At 39.8% G+C, this 27,330-nt stretch overlaps 1 protein-coding gene across 5 annotated transcripts in view; it reads right to left on the reverse strand.

The window, feature by feature from the left end:
* The window catches only part of OTUD7A (OTU deubiquitinase 7A), a 344,700-nt gene that overhangs the window by 137,956 nt on the left and 179,414 nt on the right, over positions 1 to 27,330 (reverse strand). For 4 of the 5 annotated variants that reach the window (XM_057494657.1, XM_057494658.1, XM_036878692.2 and 1 more), the window contains one exon: positions 24,055 to 24,161. The gene's annotated coding sequence lies outside the window, so the exon portion shown is untranslated. Of the gene's footprint in view, positions 1 to 17,094; positions 17,147 to 24,054; positions 24,162 to 27,330 lie in introns of those variants that run through there. The other variant, XM_057494660.1, reaches the window with a different exon arrangement.

The following is a 27,330-nucleotide window of genomic DNA, read 5'->3' on the forward strand; positions in this document are numbered from 1 at the left end:
TATGGTGGGCAGGCATCCACACATACAAAGTTTGCTACCTGATTGTTGGTATCTCTGGGATTCTTTAAAACCTAACTACAGTACCATTCATTAACGTTCCTTCCTGAACATCCTTAATACCCAGGCAGTGTTCACATTTCCAATGATCTCAAATGCTTTAGATTCATGTATGTTTAATTTTTCAACTTGTTTGAACCAGGAATCAGATAAGGTCTGTGAGTTGTAACTGGTTAACAGTCTTTTTAATTTATAGGACTTTGCCTCCATCCTTTTCTTTGAGTTTGTTCAGAAAACCTGATTTTTTTATTTTGTAGAGTTTTCTACCATTTGGCTTTTACTGATTGCTCCTACAGTATCAAGTAACATGTTCCTCTGTCCTCTGTGTTTCCTATAAATTGGATATGAGGCTTTGACCAGATCTGGGTTCAATTTTGGGCAAAACCACGTTGTAAGTGGTGCTGTACTGTCCTCTTCCACCAGGTGGTACAGAACATCTGACTGTCTCTGTACCAGGAGGTACAGCCACTGATCACTGCCCAGACCAGCAGTTCATTCTAGGTTGCACATGGTGACAATCTAATTATTTAATTACTTCCTTATTTATTAGCTAGAATACTTATTTAAAGGCAAACTTCCATTAATCTAGTTGATTACCTAGTGTTACATCTGAAATAGAAACAGCAAGAGAAATGCCTTATTTACCCTTTCCCAATTCACATTTTACTAGATGAGTTGGTACCCTAGCTTATTCCAATGGCAACCAATTAATTTCCTTCCTTTTTTAGGCATCATTTTGTAGTCATAGATTTACACCTATTTAATGCATTTTGATCCATCCAACCAAGATGAAGTAATCATCTTTATCAATGCTCAATTTGTCCCAATTTGGCAAGTCAGACCTTCTTAAAGTTGGCTCCTGAGTCGAGTTGCCATGACCCCTGTATCAGTGATCATTTCCTTCCTATTGGAAATGACAAGGTGTTCCAGGTTCACCTTGTACATTTCCTGCCCCACAGGCAGAATTGGCCATTCCAGCATGAAATCAGGAGTCTTTTTAGTGAAATGGTTTTTCAAGACCACAATCTGGGTGCTGGTGCACCCCCTGTGACTAAATTAGTCCGTGTTTATGGGGCATTTTAGTGGACAGAGCTAAGAAATATGTTTGTTTGTTTTAACACAAAACACAGCTTGAGTTCATTCTACTATTTCCAATTCAAACTGAGGACTTCAGAATCCTAATTTAACTACATCCATCTTATATATGAGCTTCTTTGTTCACTCTCAATCCTGGTTCTTAATAACATCAGAAATCATAAAATATTTTACAATTACTCATTCAATTTTTTTTCCACAATCCACACACACAAATCTCTACATAGTAACAAAACACTAATGACAGCAGAATGATTACTGTAAACAGTTTAAGGTTTGTTTAGCGTATTTGTTTTCTTCAGTCTTAGGTACATCTCACTATGGGTGAACAGGAAGATGACTATGCTTTAAAAGTCATTTCGAATAGGTCTCTTTGTGTGGCCCTGTCACCAACTGGATACACACTTAGGTTCACATGCTGCACTTTATTATTTTAAAGACTGTCTTTCAAAGTAATTTTATTTCATAATTTTGTAAAGTATTTATAAAGTTCTAAAGTCGTATCTCAAAACCAAGGTATATCCAAAGAAGTCTGATTCTATTCTGCCCTCTCTGCTCTATTCCCTTCCCTGCCCTGTAGTTTTGTGTTTTAGTTATATAACTTATACTCCTTTTATATTTTAAGTGGATTTTAAAAATTCATATTGCATCCTCCCATTGTGGCTGAATGATATACTACAGGTGCCTTTCTCCATCTTGCTTTTCTTACTTTACAATACATCCTGTAGGTCACTCTGCACCAGCATCAGAAAATCTTCTGCATTCATTGTGCTTTCTGCAACAAAAGATTGTGAACAACACAAATGTGCACCAGTAGGGGACTGATCATTGCTCCGTGACTCTAGAAAGGAATAAAGAAAATTTCTTGTGTAAACTCTTCTGGTTTTTCTTTTTTTCAGTGTATCTTTGGAATAGATTCCTAGAAGTGAGATTGGATCAAAAGTAACACTGATGAACTATTGCAAGGTCCTGCCAAACTGTACTTCTAGGGGGCTGCCTCCTCCAGTGAAACTGTTTCATTGTCAATGGCAATGTAGAAAAAAGATTATTTTGCCATAACATGACCTACACAGTATATTGTCAAACTTTTGGATTACTGCAGCCTCATAGGTGAGAAACAGAATCTCACTACTTCTAATTTACACTTATTTTTCTTACAAAGAATGGAATTGAGCATCCTCTATTAGGGCTCAGAACCATTTTCATTTCATTTTCTGTATTACATTTAATTCTCTAGTCCTTCACTCCCCCCCTCTTTAATATGATTTTTGTTACTTGTTTTCTCTGTCAGTAGTTCATTATATATTAGGGATAATAACTGTTCTTCTGTGATATACACTGAAAATATTTTATCTTTTTCCTTTGCTTTAAGTGTCTTTTTCCTTACAATTAAAAAAAAAATAGTTCATTTGACCCAGGAATTCCACTCCTAGGAATTTACCCTAAGAATACAGGATCCCAGATTCAAAAAGACATATGCACCCCTATGCTTATTGCAGCACTATTTACAATAGCCAAGAAATGGATGCAACCTAAGTGTCCCACAGTAGATGAATGGATAAAGAAGATGTAGTACATATACACAATGGAATATTAATCAGCCATAATAAGAAAACAAATCCTACCATTTGCAACAACATGGATGGAGCTAGAGGGTATTACGTTCAGTGAAATAAACCAGGCAGAAAAAGACAAGCACCAAATAATTTCACTCATCTGTGGAGTATAACAACAAGGCAAAAACTGAAGGAACAAAACAGCAGCAGACTCACAGAACCTAAGAATGAACTAACAGTTACCAAAGGGAAAGAGACTGGGGAGGGTGGGTGGGAAGGGAGGGATAAGAAGATTAAGGGGCATTATGATTAGCACACATAATATAGAGGGGCCACGGGGAAGGCAGTACAGCACAGAGGAGACAAGTAGTGACTCTATAGCATCTTACTATGCTGATGGACAGTGACTGTAATGGGTATGTGGTGGGGACTTGATGATAGGGGGAATGCTGTAACCACAATGTTGCTCACGTGAAATCTGAGCATATGATTGTATATCAATGATACCTTGATAAATAAAAAGAAAATCGTTTATGTTGTGGGAGGAGGGATGCATATACAGAGCACAGAGGATTTTTAGAGCAGTTGAAACTACTCTCTATGGCACTGTACTGGTGGACACATGTCATTATACACTTGTCAAAACTCACAGGTTTTGACAAAAAATTGGAGGTCATCACAAGGATGTGACTGCTGGCTGGCCTGCAAGCTGGACCTGAGTAGTTGGAGACTCCTCACTTCCTCCCTTATCCTTGGAATGTACATTCTGCCTGCTAGTCCCATACTAGCAACCACCTCAAATATGTAGCCTTGAGAGAGTAAGGTGTTATTGAGAACATATGGATGGTGTATGTTACTGCATCCAGTTAAGGTCTCTATAAAAACTTCTAAGATTCCAGCAGGTGGGTGCAGAGATCCACTCATCTTGCAGCTGCCCAAGACAAGCTTCCTATGTAAGTTTCCTTCCTTATTAAAACGGCCACCTGCCAGTCTGGGGTGGTCTGCCTCTTTCATCGGTCTCTCTCTGTTTCCATGTATGGGGGCCAGTTTTGGATTTTAAGCAGGGAACTCCCAAGTTTGTTAACTAACAAATGTATGTAACACCAAGAGTGAACCATAAGGAAAACTATGGACTTTGGGTGATAATGATGTGTCAGTGTGGGTTCACTGATTATAAGTAGTATCACTCTGGTGGGATATCAATAGAGGGGGAGGCTGTGAGTGAAGGAGGATAGGAGGTTATGGGAATTGTCATTACTTTCTGCTCAGTTTTGCTGTGAACTTTAAACTGCTCTAAAAAAGTCTACGAAAATAGTTTACATATAGTTTTCTACCTTTTCCTTTAATGTTTCTGGATTTTGAGTCTTAATTTGAATTTTTTTCTCATTGCCAGATTATAGAGGAATTCACCCAGGTTTCCTTCTACTAATTGAAGAATTTGTTTATTTTTTTTTAATCCTTAAAGCTCTGGTGCAGTTGGAATTGATCCTCTGACTCAAGTGAGGAATGGATCCAATGCTGTCATTTGAGGCTGTCATTCTAACACCACTTATGAAAAAGCCCATTGGTAGGTAAGCCCCACTGATTTCAGAGGCCTTCATTATTGCATGCTAAATTTGCATGTGCAACTAGGTCTATTTCTGTGATTTCCTGTTAGATTTATACCTAGGCACTCCTAAAAGGTATCTTTTCTCCATTATGTGTGTTAACCGGTTATCATACTTAAAACAGAACTATTGATATCTGGGTGTTCAATTCATATCCTGCTATTTTACTAAATGCTCAATGTTTGTAAATATTTTTCCATAGGCTTTTTGTTTTCCAGATATACAGTCACATCAAATGCAAATGGAGATTGTTTTACCCTCTTAATTTTCCTCTTAAGGCTCTGTCCTCTCTTGCCTGATTGAATTGACTAATTTAGTATAGGATTACATATAGGCAGACACAGTGGCCATCATTACTCCTAACTTTAATGGTATAATTTTGGTATTTCCACACTAAGTAAAATGTTGGCTGTTGTCTCTGGGCTATATACACATGAGCACACACACAAACATAGGTTTAGAAAGTATCCATACACCTTACTGAATGGTTTTATCATGGATAGATCTTGACTTTCACATGATATTTTTCTTAAGATCTATATGATGAATTCTATGAATGGGCTTCTAATACTGAACCTTACTCATATTTCTGGAACAAATTCCCTTTAAACATTAATTGGTATTTCTTTTTTATGTGTTTTTGATTCAGTTTGCTAACTTCTTTTTAAAATTTCTACATTGATATTAATGTATGATTGATGTATGGTTTTTATTTTTATATGCAATCTCTGTCAAGTTTTATAGTCAACATTATATACACACAAAAAATTTGGAGTTATCTTCCTTCTCAGTTCTCTTGCAATAACCTAAATAGCTCTGGGGTCATATGACATTTGAAGGTTTGGTAGCTATTTCCTATAAACTGATCTATCTGATACTTCTTTGGGGGAACTCTTGCAAACATTTCTATTTTTTTCCTTTTTTTTTTTTTTTTTACAATTTCTAATTGTTTACAATTTCTATCTCTATAAGACTAATTTTGTTAGACTATTTTTCTCCAGATTTATCCATTTTATCTTGATTTTCAAATGTATCAGAATAGATTTGGACTACAAAAGGCATTCTTTCCCATGGGTCTAGATCTTCTCTATGTCTAAATGAGGAAAATAACTACTACATGCTGAGTGTCCATGATGACATATTGATTGTACCAAGTGCTTTATGAGTGAGTATATTCTCATTGAGAGAACTCCACAAGGCAGGCAGCTTTGTTCCATTTTACTGAAGCCTAGAGAGTCCAGTTGGCAGAGTTATGATCCCCACACAGACCCAGTTTGACCCAAAGGTTGTTTACAATACCTTTACAATGGTATGGCGATCTTCAAACATTCTCAGGTCAAAATGTCTAGTGCCTTTGAAATACAATATGTACATAGATGCATGATCAGAAGCAAAACATTTCCTTAGTTGACACTCAATCAAACCTTTTAATGATTTTTCTTTCCCAGTATGGAAAGATGGAAGAAAAACCTTTCCTAAAATTTATATTTTGGGGAATAGTAGTGAGTATAGGATCTAATGAGGTTTTCTATTGCATGCATTGAAATGATAATCAGTGAAATATCTAATTCTTCAAAGGTTCTTAATATGAGAACATGTTTACAGCGGTTATCACTCTCAAGCCTCATGATCCCTAAAGAGTCTTTCCCATGCCATTTCTTGCCTTGAACTCATGTTAACGCCTAGACAATTCTTAAAGAAACTACAAGGGATAATAATCAAAAATTTCAAGATAATAATTAAACATGGAAGTTAATTTTTAATGCCATGAGATATGGCACCACCTATTCTGATTTGGAGCCAACCACATTCTTGTAACCCTGTAACATGCCCCACCCTGGGATGGTCACCTTCCAAGAGAACTTGCATGTCAGAGGCATTATTTCATCCTTGTCAGAGGCAAATCTGCAGCAGAGCTTCCCAGAATAATTCCAATCCTCTAGCACTGGAATGCTTGCAAGACACCTCAAATTTTGAAGGATTTATGTTTTTATTCTCAAGGCTCACAAATCTAGCTGTTATACTGGCATAAAATAGGTGTCTGAACCAGACTAGTGTGCCATCAACAAGGATTTTAAAAGATCCAAACAACTCACTAATCAGCTTTATACGTCTACTATTTAGTTCTACCGTTTTATTCAGTTCTTCTTCTGGGAAAAGACATGCTCCCTCTTGGATTAGAAGAGCACAGAGTTAGGCTCCAGGGTCAGGTCCTTCCATGGTTTCCTGTTGTTATCGTGACAAGAAAGGACCCTTTGAATATAGCATGTAGGTCCTGAGCTGCCATCCCGGCCTGCATGCCTCTTTTCCTCTGTGAGGGCTGCCCTGAAGAGCAGGATTCCCATTTTATTTTTTGTCTAAACATCACTATGAGCTGGAATCCACATGCTACATTAAGAGTGAGTGAACAAAATGAAAATGAAAGTATTAAATTCAAGTTCTTCATTCTGATGGGTAGACTTGAAAATAACCATAATTCAACTCAAATTAGAAAAATACTATATTAGTATTTAAAAGCACTCTCATTAAGAATACCAGAAAGAAATAGTTCCTTCTGCTTGGCAGAATGAAGTTCAAATAAAATACAAGATGAGTTTTTGAGGATTTAGGAAGGCTGAAAAGAAGACATTCTAAGCTGGATGAACACCACAAGCAGAGGCAAGGAAGGACAAACTCGCATGTCCAGGGGGTTAGTGGTATAAGGAGCAGGGCAGCTGGTGGGGCAGAGGCTACAGGTAAAGGTTAGGGTCAGACCCTATGGGCTGTCAGGGCGAGTAACTAGACCGTAATATGAGACAAGTGGTCAGCCACTGGGAGTTTCGGAGAAGAGAACTGACACGTGCTTTAGGGAAAAAAAAAAGACACAAAAATTTGGTAATAGGGTGAAAAATGGATCAAGAGCATATAAAGAAAGGGGAAGGTACTCATTTTCTTAGATGTTACTCACCCTATAAACTTTTGCTTGCTCCTGGTAGAGCAAGCATCTGACCACTTGGGCCATGAGAGGGCTGGGCAAGTGTCATCCACCTGCCCTTTCCCTTCTGGAGAGAGATTCCTCTATCCCCTGTCCGTCTGACACACTTCCCAATGCTGGTGAATCTTCCCAATCGGTGTTGAGTGTCAGTGGGTCTGACAGAGAGTGCTTGTCCTCCCCAAGCAACATGAGTTGTGGTCCCCCAGTGTTCTAACTCTCTCGGTGTCCAGACCCATTAATCACCAAAGCACACTGCAAGGTGGACTCCACCTTAATATGGACTGTTACATATCTAAGAAATGATAAATGAGCCTTATGGTAAGTAAAAACCTAAAATCTTAATAGATACATAAAAAATTTTCAAAAATCAAAGCACAAAACTAAAAAAAAACTATCAAATCACAAGAGAAATGAAGGAACAGAGAGGAACTACAAAAACTACCAGAAATGAATTATTAATCAATGATTACCTTAAATGTAAATGAACTAAATGCATCAATCAAAAGACAAAGAGGCAGAATGGATAAAAAAACAAGAATAATCCATATGCTGCCTGCAAGAAACCCATTTCAGACCTCAAGGCATACATAAACTGAAAGAAAAAGGATGGAAAAAGGTATTTCATGCAAATAAAAGGGAGAAAAAAGCAGGAGTAACAGTATTTTTATCAGACAAAATAGACCTCAGACAAAAAAAGTAACAAGAGATGAAGAAGGACATTACTTAATGAAAAGGGATCAGTCCAACAAGCGGACATAAAACTTCTAAATATCTATGCACCCAACACTAACAAACCTAAAGGGAGAAATAGACAGTGACACAATATTAGGGGATCTTAACACCTAATTAACAGCAATAGATAGATCATCCACAGAGAAAGTAATTAAAGAAACAGAGACACTGAATGACACATTTGACCAGTGGATCTAACATATATATGTAGAACATTCCACCGACGAGCAGCAGGATGCACATTTTTCTCAAGTGCACATGGAACACTCTCCAATCAGATCACATATTAGGACACAAAAGGGGCTTCAATAAAATAAAAAAAAAGATTGAAACTGTATCAAGCATCTTTTCAGAACACAATGGTATGAAACTAGAAATCAATTACATAAAGAAAACCGAAAAACCATAGACACATTGCAGCTAAACAACATGCTTCTGAACAATCAATGAATCAATGAACAAATCATAGAGGAAATCAACCAATACAAGAGACGAATGAAAACAGAAACACAACAGTTCAAAATATGTGGAATGCAGCAAAAGGAGTTCTAAGAGGGAAGTACACAGCAATACAGGCCTATCTGAAGAAATGACAACAATCCCAAATAAATAATGTAAACTCATAACTAAAGGAACCAGAAAAGGAAGAATAAATGAAACCCAAAGTTAGTAGAAGGAGGGACATAATAAAGATCAGAGCATAAATAAATAATAGAGAATAAGAAAACAATAGGAAAAAAATCAGTGAAACCAAGAGCTGCTTATTCAAGTAGTTAAAATAGACAAACTCCTAGCCAGACTTATCAAGAAGAAAAGAGAGATGACACAAATAAAATTGGAAATTAAAAAGGAGAAGTTACAACTTACACCACAGAAACACAAAGAATTATAAAGGAATTCTATGAAAATTTATATGCCAATAAATTGGACAACCTAGAAGAAATGGACAAATTCCTAGAAACATACGATCTTCCCAGACTGACCCAGGAAGAAACATAAAGTCTGAACAGACCAATTACCAGTTATACAACTGAATTTTTTTTGGTAATTGAAACCTCTGAACACACAAAATCCAGAACCAGATGGTTTCACAGGTGAGTTCTACCTAGCATTTAAAGAACTAATACACATCCTTCTTAGAGTATTCCAAAAATAGAAGAGGAGGGAACACTTCCAAACTAATTCTATGAGCCAAGCATCACTCTATAATACCAAAACCAAAGACAGTACAAAAGAAGACAATTATGGACCAATTACCCTGATGAATATAATCTGATCTTTTCCTCTAAGACCAGGAACAAGACAGGATGTCCACTCTTACCACTTTTATTCAATATAGTACTGGAGGTCTTAGCTATAGCAATCAGACAACACAAAGAGATAAAAGGCATCCAAATTGATAAGGAAGAAGTTAAATTGTCACTATTTGCAGATGACTTGATATTATCATAGAAAACCCTAAAGACTCTACCAAAAAACTATTAGAACTAATAACTGGATTAAGCAAAGTTGCAAGATACAAAACTAATATACAGAAATCTGTTGCATTCCTGTATACTAAGAATGAACTAGCAGAAAGAGAAATCAGGAACACAACTCCTTTTGCAAATGCATCAAAAATAATAAAATACCTAACAAACCTAACCAAGAAGGTGAAAAACCTCTACTCTGAAAACTATAAGACTCTCCTTAGAGAAATTAAAGAAGACACAAATAAATGGAAATCTATCCTGGGCCCATGGATAGGAAGAAGTAATATTGTCAAACAGCCATTCTGCCCAATTTACAGATTCAATGCAATCCCTATCAAAATACCATTGGCATTTTTCAATGAACTAGAACAAATAATCCTCAAGTCATATGGAACCATAAAACATCTCAAATAGCCAAAGTTATCTTGAGAAAGAAGAACAAAGTTGGGGGTATCATGCTTCCTGATTTCAAGCTATACTACAAAGCTAAAGTAATCAAAACAGTATGGTACTGGCAGAAGAACAGAACCATAGATCAATGGCACAGAATAGAGAGTCCAGAAATAAGGCCAAACACCACACAATTTTACTTATATGTGGAATCTAAAAACAAAACAAAACAATACAACAATATACTCATAGATACTGAGAAGTGACTGGTGGTTACCATGGGGGAGAGGTTGGGGTGGGTGGGTAAAATATGTGAAGGGGATAAAGAGGCACAAAATCTCAATCACAGTATAAATTTTCATGGGGAAGAAATCACAGCATAGAATATATAGTAAGTAGTTCTGAAACATCTTTCTATGTTGAGAGATAACAACTACACTAGTTAGGGTGAGGATTTAGTAATGTATATCACTGTTGAATAACTATGTTGCATATTTGAAGCCAACATGATATCGTGTATCAATTATACTTCAATACAAAATATATCAACAAAACAACAAAAATGAACCAAAAAGACAAACAAAAATGAACTGCTGTACCTTCGAGGGTCTTTGATAATGGAGATAATGATAAATGGATATTCAGGTGGAAGAAAAACAGCTCTTGGGAAGTCTGGATCACAGCCAACTCTGAAATGCCTTGCTCTGGATTTACATGAGATAGAAGCAAATTCTCCCCTTAATAAATACCCTGTTATTTCTACTCTTTCTTGCTAACAGCCAAGCATGATTCTGATGTTTATATGCTATAGTAACAAATTTCAGGAGAAAAATCATATAATCATCTCATAACATGTTGATAGCCCATGTTCATTCATAATACCAACTCAAAACATGAATTTAGGGAAACTTCCTATCCTTATTAAAAGGGATTGATCCTGGGAGGGACATCACCAAGATGGTGAAATAGGTCATTTATGACTTGCTCCCCTTCACAAGGATGATTAGCAACTATTTATAGACAAGACACCACTGAGAGAATCCGACAAGGTGATGGTGGGGCTGAACTACCTCAGGAATCAAGTAGAGTCTATTAGAAGGGTAAGAGAAATGACTGTACACTGACCCCACTACTCCTCCTCTAGGCTGGCACAGCACCGTGTGGAGAGGTTTCCCCTGAGCCTACTGTTCTTCAAGTGGGAAAGAGAGTTGAGCTCAGAGGGACAACCATCCCTCACCCAGCATTTTGGGTCACTTTGTAGGAGCCTCTCCTCTGATCTTGCACCACAGGGACAGCAGGGGAATCAGTGGGGCTTAACTGTAGGGAATTTGTGATGGAGAAGTGGGAGGGGCTTTCAACAACCAGTACATGGATCTTGGCAGACAGAGTTCATACCTGCAGTGCCTATCTAGTAACCCATGTAGGAGATTTGCTTATCTGGAGAACCAAGTCAGGGTGCACTCTGACCAGGGAACTCAGTGGGGTGCAAATAAGCCTGAATTTGGATCCTCCAATGGGGAGTCTTTCTGGCCTTAGAGAATGGTTTTCCTTCATCTAGGCAAGGAGTTGAATCATAGCCCAACCCACTCTGGAGAATGTCTCCAGCCCCATGTGACCAGAGGGATGGTGACAGTTCCTGTAAGCTGTGCAGCCCAGTGAACCTTGAGCCATGACGTGGGTGGACAGAGCCTATAGTTTGCAGAACAAAGCCAGTGACCCTGTTTGGTCAGGGAACTAGGGGTGCAAGCCAGCTTGAGTTAAGATAACAAAGAGCTTTACTGGTTTAGAGTTGCTTCTCCCACTGAACCTGGGGAGGGAATCTAATCTGTGGCCCAGCACATCACTGAATATAGCCTTCAGCCTGTCTCAACAGGGAACTTAACCAGAGCACATGGGAAACTGCATAGCCCATTCAACAGTGCTATATGTAATGGCACTTGAACACAATCACAGCCTATGCCTTCCCCTACCTGCAGAGCAAAATCAGTGACCTCATCTGACCAAAGTACACACTCTGGCTGGATTCAGGTCCCCAAAGAATGAGCTATATAGGCTCTGGGTCCCATCCTGAAGTTCTGCTAGAGCAGGGAAAATGCACAGCAACATTTACTATTGAATATAGTACTTAGTCCCAACCATCTTGTAAGCCTGATCAGAGAATCCAGGCAACCACAGAGCCCATTCTACTGCTTCACTTGGGTAGAGAACCAAGCCAGGAGTCCTATCCAACTGCTGTTAGCCAGAGTCACACCCTTTCATTTCTCATATTCAAACAATTGTTTGCCTCACACCAAAACAGACTGTAGTAGCAGGCCCTACCTGCCCAAAAATATCACTAGCAGACACACCTAGAATTATAAGCTGAATACACCTGCAAAGTCTGGAAGAAGAGCCTGATTACTCAAATGCACAGATATCAATGAAAGGAATTAAGGATCATGTAAAATCAGGTAAACAGGAAATCATCAATGGAAACTAATACAGCTCCAATAATTGATCCTAAAGAGATCTATGAACTGTCAGACAAAGCATTCAGAATAATCATCGTAAGAAATTTTAGTGAACTACAAGAAAAACACAGGCAACTAAATGAAATGAGGAAAACAATGCATGAACAAACACAAAGTTCAAGAAAGCAGCAGCAACCATCAAAAAAAAAAACAGACAGAAATCCTAGAGGTGAAAAATATAATAACTAAAGAATTCAAAATAGAGTTTCAAAAGGAGACTTGACCATGCAGAAGAAAGAATCAGCAACCTGGAAGATAGGACATTAGAAAGTATGCAAAGGAGCAAAATAAAAAGAGAATGAAGAATGGATAAAGCCTATGGAAATTAAGAGGTACAATGAATAGAAACAGTATTTGTATTATGGGAATTCCAGAAGAAGAAGAAGAGAGAGAAAGGGACAGGAAGTATGCTTAAAGCAATAATGACTGAAAACTTCCCAAACCTGGGGAGAGAAATGGACATCTGGATCCATGAAACCCAAAGGATCCCAAATAGGTTGAACCTGCACAGAGCCTCACTGAGATACATTATAATTGTCAAAAGTCAAAGACAAAGAAAGGATTTTAAGAGCAGCAAGATAAAAGAGAGAAGTTACCTACAAGGGAACCCCAATAGCACTATCAGTAGATTTCTCAACAGAAACTTTTTAGGCCAAGAGAGAATGAGATGACATATTCAAAATATTGAAAGAAAATAAATGTCAAGCAAGGATTCTATACACAGTGAAGCTGTCCTTTAGAAATGAATAAGGGACAAAGACTTTTCCTAAACAAACAAAGTTGATGGAGATCATTATCACCAGCCCTGCTTTATAGGAAATGTTAAAAGGATTTCTTTGGAAGTGAAAGAATGCTAATTAACATTATAAAACAGTAGTATAAACCTCATAGGTAAAATTGTAAATATAGTAAGATTCTGTAATATGGTAATAGTAGTGCATAATTCACTTACAACTGTAGTTTAAAAGTTAAGAAAAGTGAATGTCATAACTACAATAATCTGTTATAAGTTACACAATACTAAAAAACATGTAAATTGTAACAGCAATAATCCAAACTGTGAGTGGTAGGAAAAGAAAAAGGGAAGTCTACAAGTTCTATTAAAGTCAAGTTGTTACAGGTTTAGAATAGGGTATTGTAAGTTTAAAATATTTTATATAAGCCTTATGGTAACCACAAGGGAAAATCCTGTAGCGATTACATAAAATAATACAATAAGGAAGCGAAAGCATGCTATACCAAAAAGCATCAAAACACACAAAAAAAGGCAGCAGGATAGGAAACAAGGAACAGGGGATCTACAAAACAACCAGAAAACAATTAACAAGATGGCAATAGGTAAGTCCTTACCTATCAATAATACTTTAATTTACAGATTAAATTTTCCAATTAAAAGACATAGAATGGCTGGATGGATTAAAAAAAAAGATCAAACAATACACTGCCTACAAAAGACTCACTTTAGCTTTAAAGACACACACAGATGGAGAGTGAAAGGATGGAAAAATACATTTCAAGAAAATATTAACCAAAAAAAAAAAAAAAGCAGTGGTAGCTAGACTTTTATCAGACAAAACAGATTAAACTGAAAATGGTATAAAGAGAGAAAAATCACTACATAATGATAAAGGAGTCATACATCATATAGATTTAACAATTGTAAATATTTAAGCAACCAATATTGGGGCACCTGAATATACAAAGAGAAATCAACAGTGATAAAAAGTGAAATAAATAGTAATACAATAATAGCTGAGAACTTTAATACCCCACTCTCAACAATGGATATACCATCCAGAGAATCAGTAAGGAAACAGCCATTACAAACAACACTATAGACCAAATGGACCTAACAGACATATACAAAAACATTCTATCTGATAATAGCAGAATACATATTCTTCTCAAGTGCCCCCAGAACATTTTCTAGGATAGACCGTATGTGAGGCACCAAAACAAGTCAGCAAATTCAAGACTGAAATCATACCAGGTACCTTCTCTGACCACGATGACATAAAACTATAAATTAATAACAAGAAGAAAACTGAGAAATTCATGAACACATGAAAATTAAACAGCACTTTCTTGAAAACCAATGAATCAAAGAAGAAATTTAATAGGAAATACAGAAGCTTCTTGAGCTAAACAAACATGGAACCACAACATACCAGAACTTGTGGGATATAGCAAATCAGTTCTCAGGGGGACAGTCACAGCAATCAATGCCTGCATTAAAAAGCAAGAAAGATCCCAAATGAACAACCTAACTTTACAATTGAAGAAAATAGAAAAAATAACGGAGCCCAAAGTTAGCAGAAGAAAGGAAATAACAAATATTAGAGCAGAAATAAATGAAACAGGGAAGAGAAAAACAATAGAAAGATTAACCATCTAAGAGTTGGTTCTTAAAAAGATAAAGAAAACTGATAAACCTTTTTCTTTACAAAATTCAGACAAAAAAGATCAATGTGACCTAAACACATTGTGAGATGTACTGTTTGCATGGATTATAAAGTACGGTACAATTGAGATGCCAATTATCTTCATACTGAGCTATGAATTCAATGCAATTCCAATCAACTTCACAGCAGGATTCTTTATAGATGTGGACCAGCTAATTCTAAAACTTTATATGGAAATTTAAAGGAACTAGATTGGCCAAAACAATTTTGGAAAAAGAAAAAAATATTGAAAGATTCATCTACCCAATTTAAAATGCATTATAAATTACTCTGGAGAAGACAGTATGGCATTGGTGAAAGGTCAGATACACAGATCAATGAGAGAAAAAAAGAGACAACAGCTTTTGACAAGGGAACAAAGGCATTCCCATGGAGAAAATACTGACTATTCAATAAGTGTTGGAACAAATGGACATTCATACGCAAAAAAAGAAAAAAAGGAAAGAAAGACAAAGAAACTCAATCTACATATAACATAATATTAAAAATAATTACAAATGGGTCATAGGTCATGCATACATGTGAATTTAGGTGTCCATTTACTAGTAGGTATATGTACATACTTATGCATGTGTGTGTTCATGTGTCCACATGAGTGTGTGCATGAGTTCAGGAGTGTGTGTGTAAGCATTGGTATGTTAGTGTCTGACTATTTGTGTATGTGTTTATATTGGGTGTGAGTGTATATATACAGGTATGAACACATGAGTATGGGCATGTGGCCCAAGTGCATGCACAAGTTTGCAAGTGTGTATGTGTCTGTACATGTGTGTAAAGAGTGAGGCAGGGAAAGCTCTCTAAGAGACATTTGGAGAGAAGTACCAGTGGGCTGGACATTTACACTTGGAAGTTTCCAGCATACTTACGGTAAGTGGATGATAAAGGGAGTAGATGCAGTTTTTTTCTATTACATTTTTTTTAAATTTCACCAGCACAGGAATATTTCAGCTTTGGGGCTTTTTAATAGGCTTATATTAGTTGAATATTTATACATGTTAATGACTGGTGAAATTCAATGTTTTATCTAAGTGTCTGTCTCTCCAAATGGAACAGGACAATTTACCTAAACAAACAAATAAATAGAAAAAGAAAAAGATATCCCTATGAATGGTATCATCATCCTGGATGGCTTTGAACATTTTAAATAGATGACATCAAGATAGATGGATTTTTAAGAACCCACACAGTTTTCAGTAATTCATTACTTGGCAACTTTATGACTTACTGTGTTACTCTATTAATTGTTCTTCAGTTACCTGGATTTTAGCCTTTCGTCACTAGAAACACTTAGATTAAAATACAAATTCACACCAGCAAATAAAACTGGGACAATTTACTTCTAGTCCCTGGTTCTCGTTGCTTCATCTCTGAAATGAGGCTAGCAGTTCCTATTTTACATGGTTGTGATTATATAATGCAGTGCTTGTCTCATAGTGCTAAAAAAAGGTGAGGTATGATTCTTATTGTTATTATCTGTTTACTTATTTGCAAATATATTCTAAAACTAATACCTTTGGAAACCTAATACTATGCTCTATAGTGCCTCTCTTTCAGAAAATTTGCTTTTGGTAATTTTTCTATCATATTAAATGAAAATAATTTTTTAAATGTTTATATATTGAAACTGATGAATATGAATTTCAAGTTTGCAGGATCAGCTATTTGAGTTAAGAAAGAAAGCGCTTTTTCAAGCAGGAAGTACATATGCCCACACTCCCCTGAGGAAAGGATGGTGAAACCGATTGCACCCCAACACTAAGCACTGGCTCAGGACTGAATTAGAAGCATTCTAGTCTCGGAGGACAGAGTCCAAGCAAATGCGAAGTAACTGATTCCAACAAAGATGATTCTTTTGCTATTGGTCAAGAAGGGAGTATTTTTTCTGCACTGCACATTGCCCTCACAAACACGTTGCCTCTGAGTTCAAGCCTCTCTCCCAATCCTCTCTCCCAAGAAAAGAGGGGCCCAAATGAAACAGGAATCAAGAAAGGAAGGTTATTAACCCTTAAAGGTTACTAAATGACGCGGTGGAGGGTAGGAGAGGAAGAAGAAGAGGTAAGTAGAGAAAGAGATGAAGTTCTGCCCAGAGGCACAGCTTGAAGCACAATCACCACTACGCTTCATAGATGCTGCCCTAGTTATGCATTGCTGTGAAATGAGCTATTCCAAAATTTAGTGACTTAGAACAACATATTTACTATCCCCCAGTTTCTGTGGTCAGGTACTGGCATGTACCCACCTAGGTTCTCTGAGTCAGGTTCTCTCGCAGGCTGCCATGAAAATGCTGGCTGGGGCTGCAGTACTGTCTGGAGGCTCAGCAGGGGAAGGATCCCCTGCCAGGCTCACTCGTGTAATTGTGGGTGAAGCTGTTTCTCGAGGGCTGTTGAAGTGAGAACGTCAATTCCTTGCCTTGCCACATGGGCCTTCCATGGGGGAGACTGCAAGATGACAGTGCACTCAATCAGAGAGAGGGTGTGAGCACGAGGTGACTCAGTCTTTGATAACCTGATCTTGGAAATGGTACCCATCATACCGCTATATTTTGCAAGTCACCAAGTCCAGCCCCCATGCAAGGATGTGCATGTCAGGAGGCAGGAATGGTTGGAGGTGAGAAAATGCCTACCACAGATGCCCTTGAGCATGTACCTGGGGCCCAAGTTTCCTGTGCAGGCCAGAAGGCAGCACCTGAAGATGGTGCTACACGATCACTCGTAATTTGTCAGTCACCCTTTTTTTCCCTTAGCTAATTGCTATAGAAAATTTTATTCTGAACTTGAAGAAAGGAAAAATGATGATTGCTTGAAGCTGTGATATCCTGTTTGAATACTGACTAATAAGCCTGCTTGACCCTATTGGGATATCACAACTATTTATCTAACAATTCACAACTGGTATCTTATGATTTTTATTGCTCCCAGTAAAAAAGTTACCCAGAGGTATTCTTTTTATTTTACCTTACTTAGCTTAAGTATTCATTTTATTTCTTTTCCAAATTACTTATAAATCATAGTTACCTAAATGCACTTAGAGACAGGCCATTTGTCATTTGCGGGTTCTCTTGTCACTGAGTTAAATAAAGCTTTGGCACATGCTAACATGTGACTGTGTGTGATAACTGGGCTTTGCGAGATCTAGGAATGCCCATAGTGTATAAAGGGAATTCAGCAAAGCACCGAGAAAAGCTCTCAATAGAAAATGCTCTCCTGGCATTGCCTTAACTGGGCAAAAGACAAGTGCACAATCGTGGTGGCACAATGTCCTCGTGGATAGCAGGCACCCTGTCACCACAGAAGAGTCCAGAACTGAGCATGCAAGCCTCGAGAACTGATATTTATCTGGTCTCACTGAGGACTGTGCCTCTTTTCCTGGGCTTTCAGGAGAGGCCCCGATGCTCAAGTCGCGGTCACTAGGGGTGCCTGACTGGGGATGTCAACAAGCCCATGCTGAGGTATGCATGCTGCCACAGCGCCACAGAGAAAGGCACATACAGAGATTTACCCCCGAAGGTGCAGCTGACAAGGTGGGATGTGTTGGCTCCAGCAAAGAAAGATCCAGAGGGTGACATTCTATTTACATTAAAGTATCACAAGCAAGATGCTCAATCTGAAGTCTCCTGAGAGACACTCAGCCCACCAGATTCTTGGAAGGCCACAAAGAGACACAGGGGCATTCTAGAAGACTCCATGGCTCCCAGGGAAGCTTTAGGGGTGGGTTAGGTCACATGGGAGTGAACACACAGGGGCACAGAGGCATGGATGGCGATCTGACATCGGCAGGGGGCTGGCTGTAGGCCGGCATGAGCAGGAGGGCCTGGGAGAGTGGTTCTCAACCTGAACCTGGGCACCCTGGGAGGGTGTTAAGTGTTTTCAAGGGGACAGGAGCATGGAAAGCTTTTAAACAACTTTCAAATTCTCATATTCCATATATAATCTGTCCTAAATTTCATTTGTAGGGAAGATACCTGTCTGGCAGGTTCTTCATTCCCCATGCCTCACACTGCTGTGGAGTGGAAACTTCCAGACGCCACATGAAGGGACAGCCAACGATTCCTTATACAGGTCTCCCCAGAAGCCCTACGGTCACCCAGCTCAGTAAGAGACTCTTCTCTGTTACATATTATTTTGCATGTAATTATGCTGCTTTGATCACTTATACACTAATAATAATAAATAGTAATGATAACTCAGGCCACAAGAATGTTTTCTCATATATGTGGGTGTGTGTGTATATATCCATATCGATATCTATATTTCTATACATAAACACATGCATATATGCAAAGAAATAAGACAGAATAACCAGTAAATGACTTTCAAGCAGAAAACGGTGATAAAGTTCTGTGGAGGATGTGGAATAGAAACATGAATTCATGGAAAAAGCAAAATGGTGTAAACTTTTGAAGTGAAGGAGGAAGCTGGCCATATAGTTTGAATGGATGGTATTAACATTCCTCTGTGTATATTTTTAAAAAGTGATGGATCTGTGCTATTTTAAAATGTCATTGTTTACAATATGCTACAAAGGACATCTTTGCCTCTGTTTAAATTTGTGATGTGAAGTGTTAGCCACGTGCTTAGCTGTGCGGAAGGGAACAAAGGATGTCAAGACCAGCTGAGGGAGCCCGCGGGTCAGAGGGGCCCAGTCTGGGAGATGAGAAGATAGGCTTGTGAGCACACCAGCTGGCTCCTGCGGTCTCTGGAGTGACCCTGGGCCCCAGGGGAGCCTCTGGTGCGGGGTGAAAGGCCAGATGATGCTCTGATATCTGGGGAAGGATGATATCCTCCTGGAAGCTCAGGCGGGACCAGGCGTGAAGCAACGACGTCAGCCAGGAGGTAAGATGTGGCCAGAGGCACCAGGTCATGGGCTCACAGGCCAGTCTGTTTCCCAGTGAGTTGGAACTGCTCTTGGTGGACACAAAGAGCTCTTAATTCTGGGCACCATGACACAAGAAAACCATGAAAAGCAGACCAAAATTACCGAATAGCAGCTCTGCCCCCAGGGGACATAAGGCCAGGGTCCTACCCCCAGGGAACACAGTCCCTCAAATGCAAAATGACCTCAAGAGCAGAGCTGTGCTATGACTTCACAACACAGTTGCTCATGATTAATAACTTGGTCAAAGTGGGTGGGAGGGCAGAGGAAGGGGAGCTGAAAGGCACTGCGTGCTCACTATGAGTCAGGCACTCCAAGGGCCCTCATAGTTACAGCTATGATTTCTTGAATTTTTAGCACGTGCCATGGCTCTGAGTACATCTCATGAATTAACTCACTTTATCTCCACCCGACCCTGTGTGATGGGGACCACCGTCCCCATCCCCGTGTCAGAGATGAGAAAACTGAGGTCCAGAGAACTGGTCCACACTTAGTCCCACAGCCAGGCCTTGCTGTCGCCAGGAGTTGGGCTCGAGCTCTGTGGGTGGAAACCACGCCAGGGCGTCCCTGCCGCCCCAGTGGGCAGGCGCTCAGCTCCACCCCAGGGAGGGGAAGCTGCAGACAGTTGGCCGCAGTGGGGCCCAGCGAGACCACTACTCACGGTCCTCTGTCTGCAGCAACGGATGATCAAGAAGGAACTGCGGATTTAAAGGCATCTCCGTTTAAAACAGTTCCAAGATAATATTAGGGCATTTAGAAAGACAGCCTGTGTGGGCCTCTCACGCTTCGACGTTTGCTCTGTGCAGTTCATTTCTGCCATGGCAACTGGGACTGTGGACCCTGAGGGTCAGGAAAGGGTCTCCTACAGTTCCACAATGCCCACTGCTTAGTGCTGCTAGATGCACAGATGGAAGAAAAACACACAGCTCCTGGAACCACAGACTGCATCATCCCAAACCCACCCTGTGAGGCTGACCCAACAGGGGCCACTGTTCCCAGTGGATGGATGGGAAGCCATGGCCACCCAGCTGGACAGGCAGGAGTGAGCACCTGACCCTGGAGCCCAGAGCCCCAGAGACCATGGCCACGGCTTCACACAGGGGAAGGTCAAGCTATCTTGGTCAGCACCTCCACCACTGCCCCACAATTTGGCGCCAGGGAACAGCACCTGGTTTCCCAGGCAGGCCCCAGGCCCCCTGGCTGTGCTCCCTTTCCCATGGCCTAGACACATCACCAGCCCTGGGGCTGCTCTAAGGCCAGTGATCCATCCTTCCTGGGGAGGTTACACTCAGGTGTGTGGGTGAGACACGGACAGACACAGTGCCCTGATCACACCCGCCACAGAGAGGGGTGGGGCTTGGGCCTCAGTGTGGCTCCTGGGGGAGCAGCTGCAGGAGAGGATGCCAGGGAGGGAGGGGAGCAGGAAGAGAAAGATGCAGGGACCTCGCCCAGCACTGACAGAGAGGTATCCCAAGCAAGGCCTGGGACCTGCAAGCCTTGGGGAGGGGCTTCCCTACAGGAGGGCGTCTCCTAGGCTTCTGCCTGCCTCCCTGCCATTCTCCAGCACAGACTGGGAGAGTGCTACTCGCCCAAGACCAGATGACTCGGGTTTCCCGGTGGACAGCAAGTCCATGGGAGGCATTTGGGAAACAGAGAAAAGGCACTCTGGATACTTCCATCCACACATGCAAATGAAACCCAAGTGATTTCCTCCGTGTTTATGCAGAACCAGGGATTTGATTTTTTACTGTGCTTCACCCATCCCACAAACTATTATGCGGTGCCTGCACTGCAGTCCCTTCCCTGAGGCGCTCACCCAGGGGCACAGGGATGGGCAGAGGATCCCTGGCATGGGAGAGGCTGAGGAGGAAAACAAGAGGCGGTGGTGAGACTTCAGGCCGGCCCTGGGCTGGGCCCATGCAGAGGCCTCACCTCCAGGTCTGCAGAGCCCTTCCCCTGCCCCTGGGCCTAACCCTGGCCTAACCTTGGGCCCACTGGCTTGGCATCATCTCAGAAGGCAGAGCAGATGGCACTACAGGGCCATCCCTGCAAGCTAAGCCTGACGAGCAGCCAGCCAGGAAACGTGCTGGAGGCGACATGCACCCTGCCAGCAGCCCCGCCTCATGAACACCAACCCTTGTTGCTTTTAACGGTCGCGGGGAAGAAAACTAGGCAAGTATGATTGTCAGAGGGAGCATTTTCAAGATACTCTAGCTGAAAAATGTCCTCCAGAGGCAATCTTTTTTATTTAAGACTCATTTAATCTATGTCCACGTGAACCTTCTAAACTAACATGTATATTCACAAAGCTCTTTTCTTGGTAAAATTTCTAAGAGATTCCCAAAGAAGAGCCCATGGCCACAGAGCTCAAATAAAACCGCAGGACTTAATCTAAACAGAAAGAAACCTAATAATCCTCAAGTGAAAAGGCTGACTGGTACTAGTGACAGAGAGGCAATGCTGACAGCAGACCAGGGTGGCCAGTGCCAGTGAGGGGACAGGACGAAGGGGACCGAGTTAGAAATAACCAGGGTGGCGGCATGGGTTTCGTCGGGACATCTGTTCACTGATGAATGCTTCATGGCGACTTTGCTTCTCTACTTTGTAATCTTCCAATTGTAGAGACTTCAATACGAGGCCACTCCGATCGTGGGGAACCCTTGCCATGTCCTTCTGGTTTATCAGCATCTTTGCCAAAGGTCTCACTCAGCTTCCATGGCTCCGAAGCTCTCGAGAGGCACTCAGCCCATCCTCCCTGCCTCTGATAATAATTAACAGCTAATACTCAGTGAGCACCAACCCCAGGCTCCACCCCAGCCAGACGCCCCTTACAGCAGTTACTCTTTGTCTCCTGGTTTCAACGATAAGGTCACTGATCACTGTGAGATGAAGGATTTGCTCAAGGTCATCTGGTGAGCGTGTGACAGAGAAGAGACATGTACCAGACACATATCCAGACTGTCTGATTTCAGAGTCCTTCTCTTGACCGCCTCGATATACTCCCTTGTGTGGTATCTCAAAACCATGGAAAAAGTGAAAAATGAAGACTTATGAGACGCATACAGAAGAAAGTCTGATGTGCTGATGAACAGTTTAGTTAAAAATCATAACACAACCATCTGTGGATGCTTAAGCAGGTGAAAATGAGCTAGGGAAGAGAATATTCACATGGTCTCAAAGATCACCCTACCAATTTCTTACTAATTATAAGGAATACTATATGTAGTAAGTTAATAAAGGACAGTCCAGCAGAAACCACCTTAGCCAGATGAACTGATCACCAATACCAGGTCACCACAACATGGCGGCCCTCCGAGGTGGTGCAAATACAGAAAATGTTTGCCAGAATCTAACTTGGGGAACCAGACAAGCCCAGACTGTGAGACACTGAACGAAATGGCCAACATTCTCCCAAAATGTCAACATCACAGAAACAAAAGCAAAAGCAGTATTTTGGTTTAGATTTAAAGAGACATAGCCAATTTGGCCCATGATTCTTAACTGAATGCTAGGTAGAGGAAAACAGCCATGAAGAATATTCTGGGGACAACCAGAGGTATTCAAATAAGGCCTATATTAGAAAATATTATTTTACCAATGTTAAATTTCACAGTATTATAATTTTGAAGAAGACAGCCTATGAACTTAATAGATAGATGCCAAAGTATGTCATGTTGTCTGCAACCCTCTTTCAAATGATTCAGAGAAAAAAACAACACACGCACATATACAACACACACAGATGCATATTTACAATCTTGCCACACGTGTGTGTGTGTCTATGTGGGTAAGCATTGGTAAGTCTGAGTGAAAAATATATGGGTGTTCACTTTCCATTTCTTTGTGTTTGAAGATTATCAAAATGAAAATAGGAAAAAGATAAAAATGTGTGTTCTAAGGGTCAAAAATTGCACTTTTGGACAGGAACAAAGAGAAAACATTAATAATGAAAATATCTGAAGATGATAAAACTTTTTTTTGTTTATTCTTTTAATACTTTAAAAATCAATCAAGATAGCAACAGGTGATAACAGTCAGCGAATTTCGCACTAGTGTACATCAAATCATTTGTTGGTCATTCACTGCAGTTATGTTCTTTTTAAGAATAATGCTTACTATTCTAAATGCAAATTCTAACGCAGTATGAAATTCATTTCATAATTCTTTTTCAAGGACTTTAGTGGATAACTAACACTCCTTCCCTGGCTTTAGAACTGATTTCCAGGTAATCTGCTCCCAGGACTACCACAAGGTCTGTTATTTGAAGTGTTCACTGCACTTGGCCCTCTGGTATGGTCACCAGGGACCCCACAAACATGGAACTTACTTTTCAGACACTGCGATTCTCTGGAGGTGTGCGGCAGTCAGGCAGCCTGCTGCGAAGGGCCCATGGCTGCCCCAGTAGATGGTATGAGACCACAGTCCCTGGGAACTCTGGAAAAGACAAGAATAAAGGAGAATGTTCATACCTCTTCTAAGTGAAAATTTTAAATTGAAATTTTGGGAATACATATTTTATACTTAAACATTTAAACCAAATTTAAAAATGATTTTAAATGTTCAGTATGAACTTGAAATGGTCTTGATATTGAATCCAATGCCCCTGAATCTCTCTTGAACTTACCATCCCACCCTTTTTAAAATTAATTTAAAAACCTTAATATTTAAATATATTTAAATATTTTCATATTTAAATACTTTAAATAAATAAATTTCTGATTTTTAAATCAGCCTCTGGGAGAAAGGTCAGGATACAGGGGAAAAGTGTCCTTGGTGGGCACAGAGTTCAAGGAGTGGCTGTGGGTCAGACCCACGAGAAGCTCACGCACCACGATGGCGTTCCAGGAGAGGTGCACAGTACTTCCCAAAGGAACTCACGAACCGAACCCTGACTGACATTCCGTGAGACTCTCAGGTGGCATGGTCCCTGGGGAAGCTCAAGTTAGGAGCCTGGCCCCTGGTGTGATTCTGGGGGAATCCAAGAGGTCAGGGTGCTGACCACACCTGGGTGCTGGTGAGGTGCACCTGCTCCACAGTGGAGGGCACAGTGTCCTGAGCAGCACCACGAGTCTGCAGGATCCCTGTGGGCCACACCCCAGTCGGGGTAAATGCACCATGTTCCATACAGCCTGAGATCCACTCAATGTCGGGTTTTCTTATGAACATCAGAACCTTAGGATGTTTGTAAGTTAGGAGGCCCATGACTGCCCAGGTGAAGGGAGGGAGCGGGGTCCTACCTGTGCACCCTACACGGGCTATCCCACATGGGATAAGAGGAATCCCTCTTTTCTATATGGTAACACCTAGGCTCTGGGGAAGTCTGAGGGCCTTGCCTGCATCTTTGGAATGTCCCTGTTGGGTGGTATGCCCTGAGGATGGGATGGCATGGCCTGTCCCCACAGGTCCTAAGCAGCCTACAGCCAGAACCACAGCTGGCATCCCCTTTGACACTGCCTATCTAGATGGATAAACTACACATCTTCACCACCATAAGTGCTTTACTATCAACATTGCAAAGCTGATGTGATCACTCTTTTTGGCATTTTGTACCTTTTATCAATATGAAATATATACACATAACTATCATGTATATTATTGCATATGTATATATATTAGTGTATTGCATATGTGTATATTATATATACACATATATGATATATATATGATGTTGCTTCTCATTCTTTTATAATATTGCTTATTATAGATTTGTCTATTTCTTTTTATTTTTACCTCTCTAGGTCATTTTATTTCAGCTGTGTCTTACCTAATACCTTACAGATAAAATTTAATCCTTTACTCAGTTTCAGAGTATGTATCTTTTAATTGGGGAATTTACCCTGTTCTATTTTTTGGCAGGGGCTGGGAGTAGGGTAGGGGGAATGACTGGTATATTGGGACCTTTCCCCATCATCTTTTTAGTGTTCTTTACTTTCTGAGTTTTCTTGTTGTTATTGTTGTTTTCTTTATTGTCTTTAGATGACTTAATTTGGTCTTATTTTTCCCAATGTTTTTTAGAAGTTATATGTCTCATTCTTTCTTCTCGTATTTCTCCTTAATTTGTAACAGACATATATATATTCATTTTTTATCCAAATTAAGAATAACACATGTAACCTCAAACTTCCAAAGAGATTAAGAATGTTAGTTCAATGTAATTCCCTCCTCTTCCTATGCTACTTGCTATATTTTGTTTAAATCATTTAAAATATTCTAAATTGCTTTTAATTTTCATGCTTTAGTTTCTTAGGAATCATTTCTTAAAAATTGCCTTAAGTTTCATGGCTACACTGTTAATAATTATAACATGTGACTGTGCTTTACTGTTTGTTAATTAATCACATACAATTTACATATCTCTTGTTTCTCCTTTATTGAGTCAATTTTTCAATTTTACTATGGGAACTGTTTCACTCACTCTTTCAAAATGGCATCACAGATAATATATTTTCTGAATTCTTAAAAAGAAGTGGGCAGATCTATGTTTATTGCAGCACTATTTACAACAGCCGAGAAATGGAAGCAACCTAAGTGTCCCTCAGTAGATGAATGGATGAAGAAGATGTGGTACATATACACAATAGAGTATTATTCAGCCATAGGAAGAAAACAAATCCTACCATTTGCAACAACACGGATGGAGCTAGAGGGTATTATGCTCAGTGAAATAAGCCAGGCAGAAAAAGACAAGTACCAAATGATTTCACTCATCGGTGGAGCATAAGAACAAAGCAAAAACTGAAGGAACCAAACAGCAGCAGACTCACAGAACCCAAGAATGGACTAACAGTTGCCAAAGGGAAAGGGACTGAGGGTGTTAGGTGGGAAGGGAGGGAGAAGGGGAATAAGAGGCATTATGATTAGCACACATAATGTAGCTGGTGGGACACAAGGAAGGCAGTATAGCACAGAGAAGACAAGTAGTGACACTATAGCATCTTACTATACTGATGGACAGTGACTGTAATGGGATGTGTGGTGGGGACTTGATAATGGGGGAATCTAGTAACCAAAATGTTGCTCATGTAATTGTATATTAATGATACCAAAATATAAAAAAATGAAGTGGGCAGAGACTAAATGCAAAAGAATGAGAATCAATACCCAAAACAATTTCGATAAAATACAAAGTTGGAGGTCTCATACTTTCTGATTTCAAACTTTACTACAAAGCTACAGTAATCCAAACAGTGTGATATGGGCATAAACAATGACATAGGCTGATGGAATAGAATACAGAGTCCAGAAAAAAAACCCTCATATAAATGGTCAAATGATTTTTGACAAGGATGCCAAAATAATTCAGTGGGGGAAGGGACAGTCTTTTCAACTAATGAAAAAACTGGATTATCTACATACAAAAGAATGGAGCTGGGCCCTATTTACTCCATACATAAAAATTAACTCAAAATGGATCAAAGATGCATATATAGGGACTGAAGTCACAAAAATTTTAGAAAAAAACATAGAAAAGCTTCATGATATTGGACTTAGCAATGATTTCTTGGGCATAACACCAAACACACAGGCAACAAAAGAAAAATATTGGAATACATTAAAACTGAAAACTTCCATATACCAAAGGACACTATCCACAGAATGAAAA

Source organism: Manis pentadactyla, chromosome 18, assembly GCF_030020395.1.
Source record: "Manis pentadactyla isolate mManPen7 chromosome 18, mManPen7.hap1, whole genome shotgun sequence".
NCBI classification, from domain to species: domain Eukaryota; kingdom Metazoa; phylum Chordata; class Mammalia; order Pholidota; family Manidae; genus Manis; species Manis pentadactyla.